The 22,953-nt window shown below is 33.7% G+C and overlaps 1 pseudogene; it reads left to right on the top strand.

Moving 5' to 3' along the window:
• The first annotated feature begins 12,525 nt into the window (after positions 1–12,525).
• LOC149536190 (glutathione S-transferase F9-like) lies at positions 12,526–13,665 on the top strand (annotated as a pseudogene).
• The last annotated feature ends 9,288 nt before the right edge of the window (positions 13,666–22,953 follow it).

Below are 22,953 nucleotides of genomic sequence, written 5' to 3'. Positions count from 1 at the left end.
CGTTTATTTGTTTGTTGTTTTTTGTGCATGGAATTGGTATCATACAACATAAACAAGAAAGAAACTACAATAATATGCAAAGTGGTAATGAACTGCTACCAATAAAATGTTATTTTCATAATTCATAAAACCAAATACATGGAAAATTTATCAACTCACTAATTATTTCAGAATTATTGACATAATACTCCAGCTCATGCTTTTGAACTTGCTACTACAGTACTTTGTCATTCAATCAGCCCACTACCTTTGTAATATCATTCCCTCAAAGTGGCATAAGCATCGGGCAAGTAGTGAAGAAGATATGAGCAAAATACCAAATCTGCCTGTAGCCGGAAATGCAACTAAATTGCCTGATAATGAAGCCGATACCAAAGAATTCCAAAGGCCAAACCCCAAGGGAATGATGTCTAGAATGTTACAATAGAGAATGAATGTCCCCTATTGCCAAAAAAGAGTGTGATTCACACATCCAAGCTCTTATCAAATGCAAGTTATAATCATCTAATACAATAATCCCATGCTCAACAATGAGACTTTCAGCCCTATTTATCCTTTTCTTCATCCTTCTAGAAGGAACTAAAATATTAATTAATTGCAAGAGTTAGAATCTTCCTCCTTCCAATAATTAATGCATACCCTAGAAATTCCTCCCTAGCAATAATTAATTAAATCACGAGAGGCTTCCATCCTTCCAATAATTAATGCATACCCTAAAAGCTTTTAATACAAAGTCACCTTTTAATTTTTAATTGAATGACTTTAATTTTTCTTATCCTCCACTTAGATTTTGGAGAACGTGAAGGCTAAAAGTTGGGATCATTACACACTCTCTCTCTCTCCCATACCTACTCTCTCTCTCCACCCTATCCTAGCCTCTCCCATCTCTCTCTCTCTCTCTCTCTCTCTCCTTCCCCTACCCCCCTTCTCTCTCCCTATTGCACCCTCTCCCATCCCCTTCTCTCTCTCTCTCTCTCTCTCTCTCTCTCTCTCTCTCTCTCTCTCTCTCTCCTCTCTCTCTCCCTCTCTCCTATCTTCTACTCTCTCCCTCTCTCTACCCTCTCTATTGAAATCTAGGCTTACAGAGTGTGTGCACACTATAGTGTGTACACACTATAGTGAATGCATGGTATGTAAGCATAAATTTAAAAATGCTTTAAATATCATGTGTGCACTATGGCATGCACATGCTATTTAAAGCTTTGAATTTACCAAGCCTAAGGCTTGGATTTTCCTTGGGGATCAAACCCAAAGGTTTGGAGTCTCAAAACTGATCTGAGACGTGTTTTGCAGCAAGCATACAAAAAATGGTTTATTTTTCTTATGTGCTCTCCTTCAAGTTTGGTCATGGTTGACCATCAATAAAATCAGGTTACATGATATTTCAGATCTCTGTGTTAGCTATCTAACCATATAATTTATTTTGAATTTGAACTATTTTAAGCCTTTCAACTATAATTTATTTTGAATTTATGTCTATTTTTCCTTAAAAACCAACATGTAGTAATTAGGGTGTAGATTTTAGCTTTTTCATCAAATTTCACAACTTTATTTTTTAGAAACTTGACTCCATTCTACATACTTTAAAAGAAAAGTTTTAATTTTAGATTAGTTTTCAATCATTTCTAGGGAGAGCACATAGATATTTTAGGTTTTTGGGATGTGTCCAATTACAAAATTCATTAAATAAAAAAATACACATTATCAAATTACCTAAAAAAATAGGGATATAATACATGGTGCTAGGTAAATTTTGACTAGAGCAATTAAAGAATTTCAAAAAGAAAAATTAAATTTTAGGGGGCCCACACTTTACATTATGTTATATTTAATTTTTTCTGAAAAAATAGTACCACTTTCTATGGCCCCCCATTTTGAGAACCTAAAATTAACCCATTTTGAAAAACATTAGTAGTTTAGAAACTGGATTCAAAGGACTACTAATTTTTTTTCATATCTAAACATTTTGAGCATAACTATCTTCAAATTCTTGTCAAAGTTCAAATATTGTTGATTTTAGAAAAAAGAAATGGCCACTTATACCCCCTTTTTAATCATTGTAATCATTGTAGTGTTATATTCTCTATGCTAGATCAATTTGGTTTGATAAGCATGTTGGAAATTGCCTCAAAAACCTTTACAACTCTTCTGAATGAAATTGTGTTGTAAGAAATGTTCCACAACCATATTTGGTAATCAAAACTAAAAAATGAACTAAACATTTTGGTAAAAATATAAATCAAAGGAGTGCATACTTTATAATAAACATGATTTTAAAAAATGTGGCTAGATTTGGGTGCTTACCAAATCTTCCATCAAGATTGCTTGAGATTGGCCCACATAAAAACTACAAGATCTTGAGTGACCACATATATGGACCAAATCTTAACCTTGCCTACAAAAAATTAAACCCTTGAACACAATATGTATTTATGGTGAACCAATGACACTACATTCATCATTTCAATCAATCCTTTATAGAAAATTTATAGAATTCAAAGGAAACATTAAATTCTTTGAAGACATTGCCCCCACCATATAAGAAATGTTATGGAAATGTATATACAAATGTGTTTTCTTGGTTTACATCAATACAAAAAAATTAAATAGGTCAAATTCTTAAATTGGGTGGAAAAAAATCGTTGAATTCTTTGAAGACATGGCCCCCACCAGATCAAAAAAGATATAGAAATTTATAGACTTTTTAATTCCTAATTTACATCCATATGAAGAAAATACAAAACTAATGGGCTAGACTATTAAATTGAGTGATCATTTGTATTGAAATATTTGAAGACACTACCCCCAGTATATCACAAATATTATGAAAATGTATAGATTAATCTGTTTTATTAGTTTACATCAATACAAACAAAATTAATAAGCCAAATTCTTAAATTGAGTGGGAAAACATTTTTGTTAATGTCTTTGAAGACATGGCCCCCACCACATTGAAAACTTTATGAAAATTTATAGACATTTTTTTGTAGTTTGCATCCATTTGAAGAAAATAAAGAATCAATATGACTCCATTCTTAAATTCAATGAGAACATTGCCCCCACCATATAGGAAATGTTATGGAAATGTATAGACTAATGTGTTTTCTTAGTTTACATTCATACAAACAAAATTAATAGTCAAAATTCATAAATTGAGTTGAATCATTTGAATTATTTGAAGGCATGGCTCCCACCACATGAGAAAAGTAATGGAAATATATAGATTTATTTTTCTTAGTTTACATCCATATGAACAAAATAAAAAATTAATTCTCTAGATTGTTAAATTTAGTGAAAATTCTAATGAATTCTTAATTTATAGACCCTCATTTATTTTCTTTATTTAAATACCTAAAATTAAGAGACTAAATTCAAAAATCTAGTGGAAAAAGTTAGACATAGGCCACACCATATTGGAAAAGTTTTGTTTTCTCTTACATCCATACAAAAAAAAACCAATTAACAAGCTAAATTCTTAAGTTGGACGAATTCTTTGATGAAATGGGCCTGACAACATGGAAATGTATAGAATTTATTTTATTTGTTTAAATCTATATGAATAAAAGGCCAAAATAATATACTAAATTTATTTAAATTAATACTGATAAAGAATCAAATTATACTCTAATTTCTTAAATTTATTAATGATGGAGGGCCACACCACCCTTACCCACTCACAATCAAGAAAGCAACAATATGGAGACCAAGAGAATTTTTTTTAAAAATGCTCCACAAGCAATTTTATTATACTTGAAAATCCTTACAACACCCACAAGATGATATGATAGAAATGACTTCTTCAAAAAGAAGTTTACAAATTCTTCAACATAAGAGAAATCCAAAATAAGAGTCTTCACACCAAGAGCTTCACCAAGAATTTCTACTTTAAGAGCTACACCTTTAGAGCTTTCACACCTTGAAGTCTTCACGCCTTCTAGCTTCTATTTCTCAAGCTTCCACTTCTCAAGCTTCTCCTTAAGCTTGATTAGAAATGCTCATATGCCTTGCTTAAATAGGCACTTACCAACCCATGCATGATGTATCCACAACCTTCTACAACTTCCACAACTTTCTACAATATTCATAACTTTCTAGAATTCTACCCACACACCTCGAGAAATGGAATGACAACTATTTTTTAATTTTTTTTTTTCTATTTTGCCACCTATGCACCTCAAAAATAGAAATCCTTTTTTTCTTTCTTTTCTCCTTTTTCCCCTTTTTTTATTTTTTTATTATTTCTCCTCTAATTTTCGTCACTTTCTCTCTCCTCCACAATTTTAATTTTAATTTTAATTTTTTTACAATTTTTTTTAAAATTTTACATTCAACATGTCTCCCCTTTACTTTGGATGCAAGATGCTCTTGCATCAGACTCCCCAGGTTTGAAAAGATGTTGTAATAGATAGAAGAACATCTTTCAGGATCCAACACATAAATCCCAAATTGGTTCTTCACATATATGTCCTCCAAATCTTCAACTTGCACACTCTTTCCCTTGTTTTTCTTCTTCTCCTTTACATCCACCACAGGTGTTCTATAGGTCTGCTTCCCATGCTGATTTTCAATCTTCTCAAAATCTACCAACTCAACGTGACTGCCAACACTCAGGTTTCTCCTACCAAGTGCTTCATTTTGCAAAGGAATCAAGGAAAACTTCCTGCCACCTTTCTCAATAGTAAACACATTCCTAACACAATCATGCATAGCCCTGAAATCATACTGCCAAGGTCTACCAAGTAACATGTGACAACTGTTCATATCCACAATATCACACAATACTTGATCCTTATACTGCCCAATCTAAAAATCAACAAGAGATTTCCCTCTCACTTCTAAAGCATGCTCACCTTGCAACCAGCCAATCCTATAAGGACAAGGATGTCTCAATCTCTTCAAACCAAGTTTTTGAACCATCTCCTATGCAACAAGGTTATCAGTACTACCACTATCTATAATCACCTTGCAAATTTCCCACCAGACTTGTAACAAGTTTTGAACAAACTAGTCCTCTGACAAGAATCCAATGTCTTCTTACCCATTAGTACTCACCGAGCCAAAAAACTTTCTCCTTCCTCAGGCTGATTTTCCTGGACTTCAACCTCATTCACAATAGTAGTTGTCCTACCAATAGAATATTCAAAAGATCTATGCCCTTCTTGAACACACTTGAAACAATTACCTCTAAATACACCTCCACTTGTCCTTCTTCTTTGTTCAATAGGTTTTGGTTCACCTTCTACTTTTAGTTTAGCTTGTACCAAACTATCCTGCTTCTCCTTCCCTCAGGAACTACCTTGATTCTTCCTCTTTAGCTTCTCCTCTGCTCTCAAAGCATAATGATAAGCATCCTCCACTGTGGACATATTCAACATACAAACCTCATCCTAAATATTGAATCTCAAACCATTAATATACCGTGCTACCTTCTCCTTTGACAATTCTCTATGCCAAGAGAAAATAGTCAACTTGTAGAACTCCTCGGTGTAATCCTTCATAGTCACATCCTTCTATTTCAAATTTTGCAACCTCTTAAACAATTCAAGCTCATAATTAGCCAGAATGAACTTTGCCTTTAACTTAGTCACCATCAATTTCCATCTAGTGATCTTCATTTCACCTTCCTCTTCTCTATCTCTTTGCAGTTCCTTCCACCAAAGAGTAGCATGTCCCTTCAACTTAGTTTGTGCCAAGCTTACTCTTAGTGAATCTTCAATACCCTCAAGCTCAAAGTAGTCCTCTAATTCACCAATCCAATCAATTTGGTCTTTAGGATTCAAAGTACCTAAAAATTTAGAAACCTCCATCTTATGCTTCAGCTTCAACTAAGATCCAAGTTGAGAAAATTGACTAACCCTAATTCCAATAGGTCTCTCCTCATGATCACTTCTATCCTCACTAGCAGTTTCAAAGTCTTCGACAACTTCATCATATCTGTCTTCCCTACCCACATGCCTAGGTACACCACCCAAAGCACTCACAATTTCAGCAATCATGTCACTCTTTATCAATGCAATCTCTGATTTGACCTCTGCTCTTATCTTCCCTAAGATTCTTTCTTCCATCGCTTCACTAAGGTCTTCATTTTCCTTGGGGTCCAATCTTCTTGGAGGCATCTTCCAAAAATTTAGCAAACAAATCCACCAATCTAAAAGATCACTCAGCCACAAGATCAACCTTCTTTGCAAATCTTGGTGTAAACCTTCCTCACATTTAGCGATCTGACCACACACTCAGGAACTCCTACTCTAATACCACTTGATGGAGGGCCACACCACCCTTACCCACTCACAATCAAGAAAGCAACAATATGGAGACCAAGAGAAATTTTAAAAAAATGCTCCACAAACAATTTTATTATACTTGAAAATCCTTACAACAGTCACAAGATGATATGATAGATATGACTTCTTCAAAAAGAAGTTTACAAATTCTTCAATATAAGATAAATCACAAATAAAAGTCTTCACACCAAGAGCTTCACCAAGAATTTCTACTTTAAGAGCTATACCTTTAGAGCTTTCACACTTTGAAGTCTTCATGCCTTCTAGCTTCTACATCTCAAGCTTCCACTTCTCAAGCTTTTCCTTGACCTTGATTAGAAATGCTCATATGCCTTGCTTAAATAGGCACTTACCACCCCATGCATGACTTATCCACAACCTTCTAGAATTCCTCCACAACCTTCTACAACTTCCACAACTTTCTACAATATTCATAACTTTCTAGAATTCTACCCACACACCTTGATAAATGGAATGACAACCATTTATTTTTTTATTTTTTCTATTATGCTGCCTATGGACCTCGAAAATAGAAATCCTCTTTTTGTTTCTTTTCTCCTTTTTCCCCTTTTAATTTTTTTTTTATTATTTCTCCTCTAATTTTTGTCACTTTCTCTCTCCACAATTTTTTTTTTTCAATTTGTTTTTATTTTACATTTAACATGTCTCCCCTTTATTTTGGATGCAAGATGCTCCTGCATCAATTAAAAACACGTATTGAATTCATTGAAGATGTGAATTTTTACAAATTAAAAAAGTATATAGTGATAGAACTTTATATCAATACTTGAAGTTCTTTTAAGTTTGTTAAAAAACTATCGAATTACATGTATATGTGTGTTTAGAATTTTTCCATTAATTATAATATTAAAGATACATATTCACAAAAAAAAATGGCTTGAGAGTATAAGATCACACCAGGAGTTCAAATGACGCAAGGCTAGATTAACAACTATTCATCAAAAAAAAGAATAAGCAATAACTAGAAAAGCCCTCAAGCTGCAAGACCAATGCCAACCAAGTGTGGGTCTTTATCACAAAACCCCAAAAGTCCTTTGGGTCAATAGTTGGCTTAGAGGGAGTCCAACTATCATCAACAGTAGCATTAACATCTTTATTGCCCTTCTCTCTAGGTAGAGAAATGGCTAAGTCTAAACAACGGAAAGCCCGTTTTGGGTCACATTGCGCAAATGAACAACTTGTATTAGGGGCAATAGGAGGAGCCACTGAGGACCAACCTCAGCCCAACCTTTGTGGAAGCTAGGCCGAGTGGAAATGACCATCAAAACCACTAGGAGAGTGGTGATGGGGCTAAGACTAGGAAATATGTGATTAGTGTGTAGATATACTCCAACCTTGCTGGTAACCACGAGGATGAGTGTAGTCATTGGATAAAGCATTCAAAGGCATGCAGGAAACCACATAGGGTACATTTCCCTAGTGAGCTAATAACTCTCATAGGTGAGCCACCTCTAGTGCAATTTTGTCAGTTTGTACTTGAATATGCATCATGACATTAATAGATACATATTTTAGAGTACATAGAAATATGAATATCAAGAAAGTTGTGAGAGAATAAAACAACATTGTGGTCCTTCCAAATAGTAAACAAAATCTTCATTCTAAAAGAATGACAAATCTGGGCATATCTAAAAGGAAGCCAAGGTAGATCTCCTAGAACAACCATATGCCAAGTGAAATCCTCTAGATGATTAGGCTTGAAATAATCATGAATCTAGAGTCAATACTTCTAGGCTCTTCTATAGAACCATAAAATATGTAGGAAGCTCTCAAGTTGGCCACAAAAGGGGCATCTAGGATCAAGGACTCCTAGATCTTAGATTTGAGGGCCCAAAGGCAAGCCTTGGAAGAGGAGGCACTAGGAAAAGTGAGAAATATTCAACTCCATAATGGAATGCCAAAGAGTGGTAAATCTATTGCTCCAAGTCTTATAAGAAGAATGCAAATGCCAGTGCTAATTAAGAGTATCAACCATCGGAAGATCGGGCACCAGCCATCAATACCCTAGCTTGGGCTTGTAACTAGTCATAGAAGTGGTAGGATACCACTTCCCATCTTTTTGCCATGGGTAAGATGAGTAAATACCAAGCTTGTTTAACAAATTGGGAGGCATCGAAGAAACTAGAAGATCAACTATCTATCAATCTGAATGGATAAGATTGAATTACACCTCCAAGTCCTTCCATGAGTGAAGGCTCATAGCAACCTAGGAAAATAAGTCCTTGGGAGCTTTGATACCCCTTCGAAACAAGCACAGAGTGCTAGCTCCTTATGTCTTACCTAAAGCAATAGCTTGAGCAGCGAACAAGGGAGACCACTAAAGGTTTTGTTGTTTCATTGAGAGGCCATCTTTGAATCCATTACATGCCCAATGAAGCCAAGCTTTGAGGGATTCCAAGGCTTTCCAAATGCTCTAAACAACAAAAGTGCCATGAATCTAAGCAGGTTTAGGAGTTACAAGAAGGTTTTGAAAGCCAATCCCCTTCCAATTAGGCTAGTTAACCAAAAAGCCTAAAGAAATGTAGTGTCATAGTAAAATTTTCTAGGCCTCATCTTTAGTGAGAACCCAAATGACCCAGTTAGCACAAAGAGAAATCCCCTACTTGTGAGTAGAAATAAGCCCATGTCCACTAGAATCTTTGGGAAAACAACAATAATGCCTGACAACTCTCTGAAAGACATGATGCATAGTAGAAAGTCCCGAAGGAGACACTCGAGCTTGAGGTAAGAAGATTTAGAAGGGGCCCAATAGGAAGAATAGTAGACATGTATAGCAACAAGCAGTTTAGAATAGATTTGAAACTTGCCCGCAAGGGAGAGTGGCTTAGTGATCCAATATTCTAACTTCTTCTCAATTCATGCAAGAACAACATTCCACAACTCCACTAGGTAGGCTTGAAAAGCAAAGGGAATGCCCACAAACTTAAAAATTTCTCCATGTTGTACCCATTTCCACCCATATCGCTACAACCATAGAGGGCCTAGCAAGAAAGATTGTTTGTAATAGAGGATTTTATGCCATTGAATGGTAGACCTAGAGGCAAGACAAAAAGTATCCAAACATTGCAAGGCATTGGAAATATTGTCTTCATTTTCCACCAAAGTAAAGAAGGAATCATCTATAAAATGCCCATTAACAAGCTGCATGGAGGAATCAGGAAGAGAGATGCTATGCACTAGACCCCAAGAAATGGCATTGGCAAGAAGATAGCCAAAAATCTCAACCGTTAACACATAGAGTGAAGGTGTCAGAGGGAAACCTTGATGAATAGATCTGAAGAGCCTAAAAGCTTTAGATTGCCTTCCATTAATGATGATGCAAGAAGAGGTATCACCAAAAAAAATCTGCACAGACTACAAAAAGACTAGACCAAATCTCAGAGCTTGAAGCATGACTAGGATGAAAGGCCACTCAATCTAGTCATAAGCTTTGGAAAAATCAATCTTTAGAAATAAAGCCTACTTCTTGAATTTTTGAGCCCATTCCATACCTTCCCAAACAACAATAATGTTATCCAAAATATATCAAGACTTGACAAAACTATTTTGTTTAGGGAAAATACTTTAAGGGAGCAAGTGCTAAATTTTAAGATAGAGGGCTTTGGAAATGATCTTGTAGGAGACATTCAACAAAGTGATGGGCCTCTAATTGTAGATTTCCTCAAGATCACTAGCTTTAGATATGAACTTAATATTACCCTTGTTTATATTGTTTCCTAGGGAATTAGAGTTGTAATCTTTGTGATACACCTGAAGCAAATCAAGGTCAATATCATCCCATAGGATTTTGTAAAATTCATAAGGAAAACCATCATGGCTAGGGGCTTTGTCCTCAGCCATAGAAATAACAACTTCCTTGAGGTATGCAAGCATTAAAATTTTCTCACAAAATTCATATTTCTCAGGAGCAAGCCTATTAGGAGTAATAGCAAGGTAATCTTGTAAAGCTTGGTGACACATCTCGGATGGCCCTTGAGCCATAAAAACCTACTCATAGTGGTACACTAAAGTGTAGAGAAAGTCTAGTAGGTCAGTAAGAACTTGTTGGTCTTCTTAGATGCATTTGATGCCAATTGCAAAATGATGAACCTGCACAACATAAAAAATTTATTTAGAAGCTTGATTGCCAACCTCCAACCAATGGAGATGGGCATGATCTGAGCTCCTCGAGCAACATAATTGTCTACAACTCACTTCTAGTGCTGAAGATTGGCAAGCCGAACCTAGAGATCCATATCAAATGGATTCATGGCGAGCGCTTCCAAGGCCATACACAAATCTTTAGTTGTAGCTTAAGATCTTCTACAGTAGTTAGCCAACTAACCACCATAAATGCAAAGAAACCTCATAGTATAGAGGATGTTGTCATTCCACCATTGAATCCATCCAACCTAGGTGTGGGGTCAAGTGTCAAGATTCTAGACTTGAAGAATGTGCATAATAGTCGATGGATGGGACAACAAAGAAGTATTTAGATAAAACTAAGTTATAGAAAAGATAATGGGGGAATGATCTAATAGTATTACATCTAGCAGAGGTGTGATGGGTAGGGCATAGTTGTGAGAAAATGAAAAAAAGGACTGTGTAGAGATCATAGCCTTGTCAAGTCTCTTTAAGACTCTGTTAGACCCAGCTCAAAAATTGGACCATGTATGCCAAACCCCGTTTGGGTGGCAGTGAGTAGCATTGGGATTTAAAAGTAGCTTGTTTCGCATGTAAAACCAGGCCTCTATTTCACTAGCTACCAATTGAAAAGGAAAAAGCCCTTCCTTGTCAGTGGCCAACTCAAACATGTTAAAGTCCGCACAAAAAAAATCAGGTCGCATGTGGAAAATGATCTACCAACCAGTGCGATAGGTGTGAACGCTCAACAACATCATTAGGGGGATAAGTGTTAACAATACCAAAAGAATGATTCTGAAATGACAATAAAATCCAAACCATGCTTTATAGAGGGTCAAATCCATGTGAAATAATAGAAGAAAGTAAATGAGGGGAAAGAAGAGTAACAACTCCACCTCGACCAACCTCATGCTGAGAAGCAAATATGACACTGTCCGGTCAAATAACCTTATAAACTGAGGTAAGGAGAAATCCAGCAACTTTAATTTCTTGAAGATAAAGTACATCAAGATTACCAAGCCAATGTTTGGTGTCATGAATAGAATATTTTTTAGGGAGTTATATCAGCCCCTGCACATTCCATGAGAGGAAATTCATGGTAAACTAGCTTGCATGTCATCCTCCTCTCGAAGAGAGGAGAAACTGCTATGCAAAAATGTGGGAGCATCAAACATGGAGTCATCAAGAGAGATGACCCTCTAAATCTTCTCCCCATTATCATGATACTCATCATGGCCATCTAGGTTGCGAGACTGACGTAAGGTTAGCTGAGCAATCATCGATGCCACTTGCGGTGCTCAAATCCATAAAGGACAGGATCAAGAGTATGAACAACCACTGTCCCCTACACTCCAAGGTTTGAAATAGGAGGCAGATTTTATATATTTGAAACAATGACCAAATTAATAGGTAAAATTTTGAAACTTAATTAAAAAAGAGAGTTAAAATTAATATTCTAAGTTATATAATTCAATTTAAAAATTATTTCATTGAACTCTTTAAAGACATGATTTCCTATATATTGAAAAAGTTATGAAAATATATTAGACTACTAGTTTAAAATTAATATTCTAAATTTTTAAATTCACAAAGAAAAAGATCTAATGATTTATTTAAAACTTGAAATAATAAGTATTGAAAAAGCTGTGTGAAGTGATTGCCTTTTTCCAAATTTTATCTATATGATCAAAAGACCAAATTAATAGACTAAATTTGAAATTTTAGTTTAAAATGTTAAAATTTATAACTCTATTGACCCACCTAGAATGAATTTATTTACTTCGCTTTCCATCCACACAAACAAAAACCAAATTAGATAATCGTATTCCTTACAAATACCTCTCTAGTCTCCCATGATAATTCTAGCAATAGAGCTAATGAACAGACATAGCCTACCTTACAATGGAAATATATTGACTAACCTGTTCTCTTTTATTTCTATTCACACAAACAAAAACTAAATTATAGAGCCCAAATCTTACCTCCTCTCTTCTATAAATACCTCCTTAATCAGAAAATGTTGTCAAATGCATAGCAACTCTTGGGTTTTCTGATAGGAAAAGGTATAATTATCTCTCCATTTGAGAAGAAAATCAAAATGGTTATCAAGCTGCTTGGCCCTACCTAAGCCGCCTGCAGCAGAAGGGTTCTTGCATGTTTCATAGAGAAAGATATTGAGTTCAAAATTGTTCCTATTGATATAATTAAAGGGGAGCATAAAAATCTAGAGTTCCTGGCTTTACAAGTGCGGATCGTTTCTTATAATATAATTTTCTTCTTTTGTTGGTTTTATAATAACCCATTTATATAGTTATCAGGTTAAGCTTATTGATTTGAAATTTGTATGATATGTGATGCAGCCATTTTAAAAAGTTCCAGTAGTCCAGGATGGAAGTCTCACGCTCTTTGGTAAAGATATTAATTGTGTACTTATTTATGCATATTTCATTTTATTATGATTTAGCCAACATGCCGTATGCTGAATGTTTTAATTCAAAACTTATGTTGGTAGCTAACATAATTGCTTTCTTGTGATTCATCTACTTGTATATGTGCAAAAATTTTTGGTTAGTGCATCTACCATTGATATGATCACTATAAACATATAGATATGATTTGGGTACTGTAAATCTGAGTTTATATGAATTGTGTATGTGTAGAATCAAGGGCTATCATAAGATACTATGCTGAGAAATATGCAGGATAGGGTACTCCTTTGTTGGGGAAGACCCTAGAGGAGAGAGCACTATTTGAACAATGGCTTGAAGTTGAAGGGCAGTACTATAGCCCTCATGCTACTCCATTAGTTTATCAGCTGCTAGTTGCCCCAAGGATTGATGTGCCTCAAGACAAGGCCTTGATTGAGAAAAATGCCCAAAAGTTGGGGAAAGTGTTGGATGTGGATGAAGAGAGACTGTCAAAGAGAAAATACTTGGCAGGGGATTTTTTCAGCCTTGCTAATCTGTCTCATCTTCCATTCACTGATTATATAGTTAATGCTACTGATAAGGGATATCTGATCAGGCATAGAAAACATGTGAATGCATGGTGGGAGGATATTTTCTCTAGGCCTATGTGGAAGAAGGTTTTGGCCATGTGAAACAATGAATCATGTCGCTTAGGTTTCAAAGTTTCATTTTGTGTTTTGTAAAATAATGACACCCTCATCTACACTATAGATGATGGAATGCTGCATTTCAGGTTTCAAATATTTACTGTGGTATGCAAATTAATAAGACCCTCATCTAGAATGATGTCTTTTGTGTTTCAAATTTTGTTCTAATAGCATAGTTTCCAGTTTTGAATTAAGTGTGCCTTTGAATACTAAACCTATGGTGTTCTATCTTCAAAAATGAAACTGGCTTATATATACTTCTATATATATTATGCCGAGAGTAATCATTCTCGAGGCGGCTATTTTCATTTAATCCCAAAGTTATTTTAATCACAGTTGGGATTATGAAAATGAGAATAGGCGCCTCTAGAATGATTACTCTTGGCGTAATATATATAGAGGTATATATAAGCTAGTGGCAATCATGGCACAACAGGAAAAGTATTTTTAAAATTTTTTCTATTTTTTTAAGGTTAGTGTTGAAGTATTTATTTCTTTTTAAATACAATTGTATAAACTTACTATAAAAATGTAATAGTGTAAACTTACTATAAAATTATTCTTGAATTTTTTTTTAAATTCTATATATGGTGTTTATTTGTATCACTTTAATTCAGATTTTTTTAAGCATAGTGTTATGTAAAATGTTATATTGAATAGTAGAGTTATAGTTAGGGTTAGGGTTAGTGTTAGGGTTGGAGCTATTGTTAGGGTTTGAGTTATGGATAGGGTTAGAGTTATAGTTAGGAATAGAGTTACAATTAGAGCCAGGATTAACATTAGGGTTAGGGCTAGGATTATTTTTAGGATTACGAATCTTGTTAGGATTATAGTTAGGGTTAGGTTTAGAATTAGAGTGAGAGTTAATGTTAGGATTAGGGTTAGAATTTGGGTTACAAATATAGTTAGGGTTAGAATTAGAGTTAGGGTTAGGGTTAAGGTAAGGGCGAGGGTAAGAATAAGGGTTTAGGTTAAAAATATAGTTAGGGTTAGGATTAGAATTAGAGTTAGGGTTTGAGTTAGAGGTAGAGTTGGAATTGGAGCTCAAATAAGGGCTAGAGTTAGAGTTGAAATTGGGGTTATAATTAGGAACAGGGTTAGGGTTAAAATAAGATTTATGGTTGGAATTAGAGAAAGGGGTAGAGAAAGGGTTAGTTTTAGGGTGATGGTTAAGGTTAGGTTAATATTTAGAGTTAGGGTTGTATATAGAGTTACATTAGGGTTAAGGTTAGGGTAAGGGTATGAGTCAGGGTTAAGGTCAGGGTTAGCGTTAGGGCTATGGTTTTCGTCTAGATTAAAGTAAGGGTTAAGGTTAGAGTTAGAGTTTTGAGTCAGGGTTAAGGTTAGAGTTAGGGTTAGGTTACGGTTTTATTGAAGGTTAAACTAAGGATTAGGATTAGGATTAGAGTAATTATGGTAGAATTAGATTTGTAGTAAGGGTTATATTTAGGGTTAGAGTTAGGGGTAGGATTATGGTTTAAAAGAAGTAATTTTTTTTTTGGTATATTGTAATGTAAAATGTTATAGTCAAACATAGATATATGGTTAGGGACAAAGTTACCATTATAGTTAATGTTAACCTTAGGGATAGAATAAGGGTTAAGCTTAGCATCAAGGTGGTTGTAGTTAGGGTTAGGGTTTGAGGTATGGTTAAGGTTAGGGTTAGAGTTATGGTTACGGTTAAGTTTTAGATTAGAGTTATGTTTATGGTTAAGGTTAGGGTTAGAGTTATGGTCATAGTTAAGATTAGGGTTAGAGTTATGGTTATGGTGAGGGTTAGTGTTATAGTAAGGATAGGGTTACGGTTTGAGTCAGGGTTAAGGTTAGATTCAAGGTTAGGGTTTGAGTTAGGGTTAAGGTTAGAGTCAGGGTTAGGGTTTGAGTTAGGATTAAAGTAAGGGTTAGGGTTAGAGCCCAATTATGGTAGAGTTAGATTTAGGGTTAGAGTTAAGGGTTAGAGTTATGCTCATGTGGTTAAGGTTAGGGTTAGAGGTATGGTTATGGTTAGGGTTAGGGTTATTATAGGGCTCTATTTAGGGTTATTGTAGGGATAGGGTTAGGGTTTGAGTTAGGATTAAGGTTAGATTTAGGAATAGGGTTAGGGTTTTAGTTACGATTAAAGTTAGGGTTAGGATTAGGGTTAGAGTCTAGTTATGGTAGAGTTAGATTTAGGGTTAGAGTTAGGGATATAGTAATGTTTATGGTTAAGTTTGGGGTTACAGTTATGCTCATGGTTAAGGTTAGGGTTAGACTTATGGTTATGGTTAGGGTTAGGGTTATAATAGGGCTAGGTTTAGGGTTAGGTTTAGGGTTAAGGATTGAGTAAGGGTTAAGGTTCTAGAGTTACGGTTAGCAAAAATTTTTGAGCCAAGATTAAAGTTAGGGTTAGGGTTTATGGTTATAGTCCAATTATGGTAGATTTAGATTTAGGGTTAGAGTTAGGGACAAATTAATGTTTATGGTTAAGGTTAGTGTTAAGGTTAGGCTTAGGGTCAGAGTTAAAGTTAAGGTTAGAGTTAAGGTTAGAATTAAGGTTAGGGTTAGTGTTAAGGTTAGGGTTAGGGTTAGAGTTAGAGTTAGGGTTAGCATTAGGATGAAAATTTGAGTAAGGGATAGGGTTTGAATTAGAGTTAGGGTTCTTGTTAGGGTTAGGTTTACAATTAGAGATAGAGTTAGGGTCATGGTTAGAGTTATAATCAGTGTTAGAGTTAGAGTTAGGATTAGGGTTAGGTTTAAAATTAGAGTTAGAGTTGGGATTAGGGTTAGGGTTGGAATTATGGTTAGAAATATAGTTAGGATTAGAGATAGAGTTAGGGTTAGGGTAAGGGTAAGAATTAGGGTGAGGGTTAGAATTAGGGTTACAAATATAGTTAGGGTTAGTGTTAGGGTTAGAATAAGAGTTAGGGTTAGGGTTAGAGATAGAGTTAGAATTAGAGTTAGAATAAGGGTTGGAGTTAGAGTTAGAGTTAGAGTTAGGGTTATATTTAGGGTTAGAATTAAGGTTAGGATTAGAATTAGTGTTAGAGTTAGGGTTATGGTTAGTGTTAGGGTTATGGTTAGGGTTAACATTAGGGTTAGGGTTAGGGTTAGTGTTAGGGTTATGGTTAGGATTAGCATTAGGGTTAGGGTTACAATTACAGTAAGAGTTAAAATTAGAGCTAGTGTTAGTATAAGAGTTAGAATTAGAATTAGAGTTAGAGTTAGGGTTCAAGTTAGAGTTAGAGTTAAAGTTAGAGATAGAGTTGTGATCAGGGTTAGATTAGGGTTACGGTTAAAGTTACCTTATTAGATTTAGGATTAGGATAAGAGTTAGGGATAGGATTAGGATTAGAATTAAGGTTAGTGTTAGAGTTAGAGTTATATATAGTGTTAGGGTTAGGATTAGGGGTAGGTTTATAGTCAAAGTTAGGGTTAGGGTTAATAATGGGGTTAGGGTTACAAAAAGAATCAAAGTTAGAGTTAGGGTTAGAATTAGGCATAGGTTTAGAATTAGGGATAAAGTTAGAGTTGGAGTTAGGGTTAGAGTTAGATTTAGAGTTAGATTTAGGGTAAGAATCAAGGTTAGGATTAGAATTAGCATTAGAGTTAGAGCTAGGGTTAGAACTAAGGTTAGGGTTAGCGTTAGGGTAAGAATTAGAGTTAGAGTTATAGTTAGGGTTAGAGTTAGGATCAGAGTTATAGTTAGGGTTAGAGCTAGAAGTGGGGTTAGGGTTAGAATTAGGGTTAGAGTTAGGGTTATATAGGTTCGGGTTAAGATTAGGAGTAGAATTAGAGTTACAATTAGAGTTAGAGTTAGAATTAGGGTTAGGGTTAGAATTAGGGTTACAGATTGAGTTAGAGCTAGAGTTAGGGTAAGTGTAAAAATTAGGGTTAGGGCTAGAATTAGGGTTACAAATAAATTTAGGGTTAGAATTAGGGTGAGGGATAGGGTTAGATTTAGAGGTAGGATTTGAGCTAGAGTTAGAGTTAGAATTAGAAATAGAACAAGAGTTGGAGTTAGAGGTAGGGTTAGAATTAGGGTTAGGATTATGGTTAGCATAAGGGTTATGGTTAGAGTTAGGGTTAGCATTAGGGTTAGGGTTATAATTAGTGTTAGTTTTAGTGTTAGTGTTAGTGTTAGTGTTAGTGTTAGGGTTAGAATTGGGGCTAGAATTGAGGCTAGGGTTAGGGTTAGAATTAAAGTTAGAGTTAGGGATCAAGTTAGAGTTAAAGTTGGAGATAGAGTTGGGGTTAGGGTTGGAGTTAGGGTTAGATTTAGGTTTAGAGTTAGAGTTAGGGTTAGAATTAGGATTGGGTTGATGATTAGAATTAGGGTTAGGATTAGAGTTAGAGTTACATATAGTGTTAGGGTTAGTATTAGAATTATATATAGTGTTAGGATTAGGATTATGGGTAGGATTAGGGTTATAGTTAGGGTTAGAGTTAGGGTTAGTGTTAGGGTTACAATTAGAGTTAGAGTTATAATTATAGTGAGGGTTAGAGTTAGAGTTAGAGTTAGAGTTAGGGTTAGAATTAAGGGTAGGGGTAGGGTTAGGGTTAGAGATAGAGTTGGAGTTAGAGTTAAGGTTAGAGTTAGAATATGGGTTTAAATTAGGGTTAGATTTAGGGTTAGAATTAGCATTAGAGTTAGAATTAGAGTTAGGATTAGATTTATAGTAAGGCTTAGGGTTAGGGCTAGAATTAGGGTTAGGTTTAGAATTAGCATTAGATTTAGGATTATAAAGGTTAAGGTTAGGGTTAGGGGGAGAATTAAAGTTAGAGATAGAGTTAGAGTTAGAGTTAGGGTTTGTGTTATTATTGCGGTTAAGATAATTTTTGGGTTACTATTGATATTATAGCTAATGGTAGTGCTATTATTACACTTTACCTTAGTGTTAGGATAACTACCAAGTTAAATTTTATGTGGGTTAGTTCCATTATAGTGCACATGATTAGCGCTGTTGTGATACAAGTTTTTAACTTTTTTAATTATGTAATCCCTCCTCCCTCTCTCTCCCCTCTCTCTCTCCCTCTCTCTCTAACTACACCCATTAATATCTTACCCCACTATCTAAATATACCCTCTCTCTATGTAGTCTCTAGTAATGCCCCTCTAATATGTCTCTCTAATCTCTAGATACACCCACTTATCTCTCCCACCCTACTTTCTAGATACTCCTCCTAATCTCTCTCTCCCTTTATGCTCTCTAGATACACCCTCTCTCTCTCTCTCTCTCTCTCTCTCTCTCTCTCTCTCTCTCTCTCTACCTGCTCCCTAGATACACCTCATTATCTCTTTTTCTCTCTCTACATAAAACATCCCTCTATCAAAAACATAATATGATCTCCTTCTTGTCTATAGATATGATCTCTCTCTCTCTCTCTCTCTCTCTCTCTATCTCTCTCTGTGGGTGTGTGTATATACATATTATCACTTATAAAAAAATATAATATTATTTCTAGATACTTGTACATATAGGTTTAGACTAAGTTATATAATTTAATAAATGATTAGTACAATCATATATAGAGTAAGAGTTAAAGTTAGGATCCAAGGTTTACAATTTCATTTATATGACACTCGGTGTTATGGTTAGGGTTAATAAGTGGTTAAATGTTACACTAAAATAAGGGACAGGGTTAAGGGAAGTATGGGATTTAGGTGTAGTGTTGGAGTATTTGGAGTACAACTATTGTCAAATTTTTGATATATGTTATACACATGACTTGAATAGTGGAAAACTTAATTCATGAAAGGGAAGTTATAAGTCCCAACACAACAATTCAAATGATGTTAAAAGTGTGAAAGAATATATAAGAGTCAATTTTATGAAAATTATTTCTCCATGATGATGTGAGAACATTATATATTGTTGAATTTTTAATAATGCTAATGCAATTTTTATTGCAATGATTAAGAATTGTAATCAATAAATCTCCCTATCATTAAGGAATCTATTCAGACTTATGATTTTATTTCTTAATTAATATATTTAGTAGCCACATCCATTGAAGAAATTTTTCATACAACAATAAATTTATTTTGTCTTGTTCTCTTCTCCATGAAAGTTACATTGAACAATGGGGAAATAAAATTTCCAATACAACCAATTAGAAGTAAAAATTTTAAGCTGAAGACAAAAATGAACTATATACAAAAAATATATCTGTGATGGTGTAAATACATATCACATTCTTCAATGATTAGGATTCTTTTGTGACCTTTATTTGAACAATGATTGTGAAATACTTCTTTCATCATTGAGGGAAACCCATCCACTTTTGTAGATGTGTCACACATAAATTTTTATGCATCTTCCATATGCATTTCTTACATTTCCTCAACATAGTCAATTGGAAATATTGCTTCTCTACAACTTTAATTATAGTTGTGTGCACCTCTTTAATTATTTGTAGGCATTTGTCAAACTCAATCTTGAAGAAATCATTTGAGATCATTGAAGTAGTTAGGCTCTAGTATCCAATAATGTTTGATTCTCTATGAGGTATCCATAACTCAAATAGTAACCTGCAAACTTATAAACAAAAATCAACATATGGAAATAATGATAATGAAAAAGTATTAATAGTTAACATAAATTCTTTCAAATGAATAATGTTCAAAATAACATAAATAAAAATCAAAACTATTTCAAATGAAATAGCTATATTGTAATGTTTGAAATATGGTGGCATTGTCTTCCACTTTTCAAACAGTACAAACATAAATATTAATAAAAATCTATATATAGTATGAAAAATATTTAGATAAAACACATATATAATCTAATTAAATAATGAAAATATAAACTAAATATATTATTCATTTATTTTAAATTAATCACTAACTTTAATAAAATACAAATTTTATTGATAAGGTAACGCTGTTGTCCACATCAATGATTAAATTTAATTATGAAACATGAAAAATATAAATATTTTGAAACATGCAAATATAAAACTATTATGAAACATATAAATCTAAACATGAAAACCAAAAGTATTTTGGAATATGCAAATCTAAAACTAATGCAAAACATGCAAATGTAAAACTAAATTGAAACATGCACATTAAAAATCTGCAAATGAAATGTATTATCAAATTTCTAAATCAAAAAGTTTTTGAATCCTAAATCTAAATCAAACATGCAAGACTAAACTATATGAAACTTTAATCTACTCCTGTTCAAAAACTCTAATTGCTCCAATAATCTCCATCCCTTCCTCCCTGCAAAAACACAAAATGAAAATGAAATGAGGAGCATTTGTTTTATAATTTATGAGAAAACCCTCATATCCCCCAATAGATGTCTTTTGATATTCCATGAATTTGTTTCAAATTCCCTCAATCCTCACAAAAAATAAGCATGAATGTGCATGCAAAAATATATTTAACAAAAAGAAAATGTTTTATATTTAAAATTTTAATTAAGTTATTTCAGCCCTATTTTCTTGCGTTCTAATTTTTTTGGCCTTATTTTTTGAGGTTCTTCTATTTTGGCATCCATTTGGCTTAATATTTTTTTGGCTAGCTATTATTTCAAGAATTTTATTTTATTTTACAATTCAATAATGATAAAATATATACTAAATATATGATTTATCTACTTTAAATAAATCATTAACTTTAATAAAATATAAATTGTATTGATATGATGGCATTCTCATCTAGATTAATGTTAAAATCATGCTTTGAAACATGAAAATATAAATACTTAGAAACATGCAAACCAAAACTAGTTTGAAATATGAAAATCTAAAACTAATATGAAACATGCAAATATAAAACTAATTTGAAACATGCACTTTTAAAATATGTAAATGAAAAGTATTATAAATTATATAAATCAAATAGATTTTGAATACAAATCTAAATCTAAATCAAACATGCAAGACTAAACTATTAAATGAAAGCCTAAATAGTTATGAACAGAATTCTAAATCCAAATGAAATTAATTAAAATTAAAATCTAAATCATAGTAGAATATTATAACTAATTTTGAATTTCAATTTACATCTACATCTAAATCTAAATAAAAAATAGAAATCTCACTGGAAAAATGTTACTCCAAAACTTCAATCTACTCCTATTCAAAAACTCCAATCCAATCCTCCAATAACATGCGCCTCTTCCTTCTTCTAAAAATTATAACGTCTGAGAGGCTCCTCATATCCCCCAATAGACGTCTCTTCACATTCCATGAATTTGTTTCAAATTCCTCCACTTCCCACAAAAAATAAGTATGAATGTGTATGAAAATTAATATTTAACAAAAAAAAATCATATTGAAATTATTTCGCCCCTATTTTTTCGGGCCCTTTTTTTTTGGGTCCTACTTTTTCGGACCCTATTATTTCAGGCCTATTATTTTTGGCTCCATTTGGCTTCCTATTATTTCGGTTTGCTATTATTCCAAGAATTCTTTTTTAATATTTAATTTGGAAGTTTGTAACCACTCCTAATTCTTTTTTTATTGATGGAGAATCTTTTTTAGCAGATTCTTGTTCTGGGTATTTGTTCTATGATTGTATAGAATGCCTCTCGGCGTAATGAAAATGTAAATAAAAAATAGAAATCTCACTGCAAAAATGTTACTCCAAAACTTCAATCTACTCATATTCAAAAACTCTAATCTAATCCTCTAATAACCTCTACCTCTTCCTTCCTGTAAAAACAATAAATGAAAATGAAATGAGGAGCCTTGATTTTATAACTTCTGAGAGGCTCCTCATATCCCCCAATAGATGTCTCTTCACATTCCATGAATTTGTTTCAAATTCCCCCACTCCCCACAAAAAAAAAGCATGAATGTGCATGCAAAATTATATTTAATAAAAAAAAAATCATATTGAAATTATTTCGCCCCTATTTTTTCGAGCGCCATTCTTTTGGGTCCTACTTTTTCGAGCCCTACTTTTTTCGGCCCTATTATTTCAAGCCTATTATTTTGACCTCCATTTGGCTTCCTATTATTTTGGATAGCTATTATTTCGAGAATTCTTTTTTAATATTTAATTTGGAAGTTTGTAACCGCTCCCAATTCTTTTTTATTGACAGAGAATCTTTTTTGGCATATTCTCGTGTTGGGTATTTGTTCTATGATTGTATAGAATGCCTCTCAGTGTAATTAATCAAGATGACAAAAAATGAGTTTCTCTTTTCATTTGTTTCTTTTTAACAGTTGTTTCTTGTTTGCAGTTATTTTTGTTGGAGTTACTATTGCGATAGTAGTAAATAAACAATTGTTGTACATGTAACAAACCTTCTCGAGTTTATCCAACACAAGTTTAGTTTAGGTGCAAGTCAAAGAGTTTTAGATTAAATTAGGCTCTTATTGTGGATGTGTTGAGTTAGGTGTCCATATGTTTCAGTTAGTTGTCAAGTTTATGTGTGTGTTGTCAATCATGAAGTACTTTTTTGTCAATATCAT

Source organism: Cupressus sempervirens, chromosome 10 (assembly GCF_028749045.1).
Source record: "Cupressus sempervirens isolate cs-2001-9-10 chromosome 10, ASM2874904v1, whole genome shotgun sequence".
Taxonomy (NCBI): Eukaryota; Viridiplantae; Streptophyta; class Pinopsida; order Cupressales; family Cupressaceae; genus Cupressus; species Cupressus sempervirens.
The sequence above is the reverse complement of the archived record's forward strand: the minus strand, read 5'-3'. Positions and strand labels throughout refer to the sequence as shown.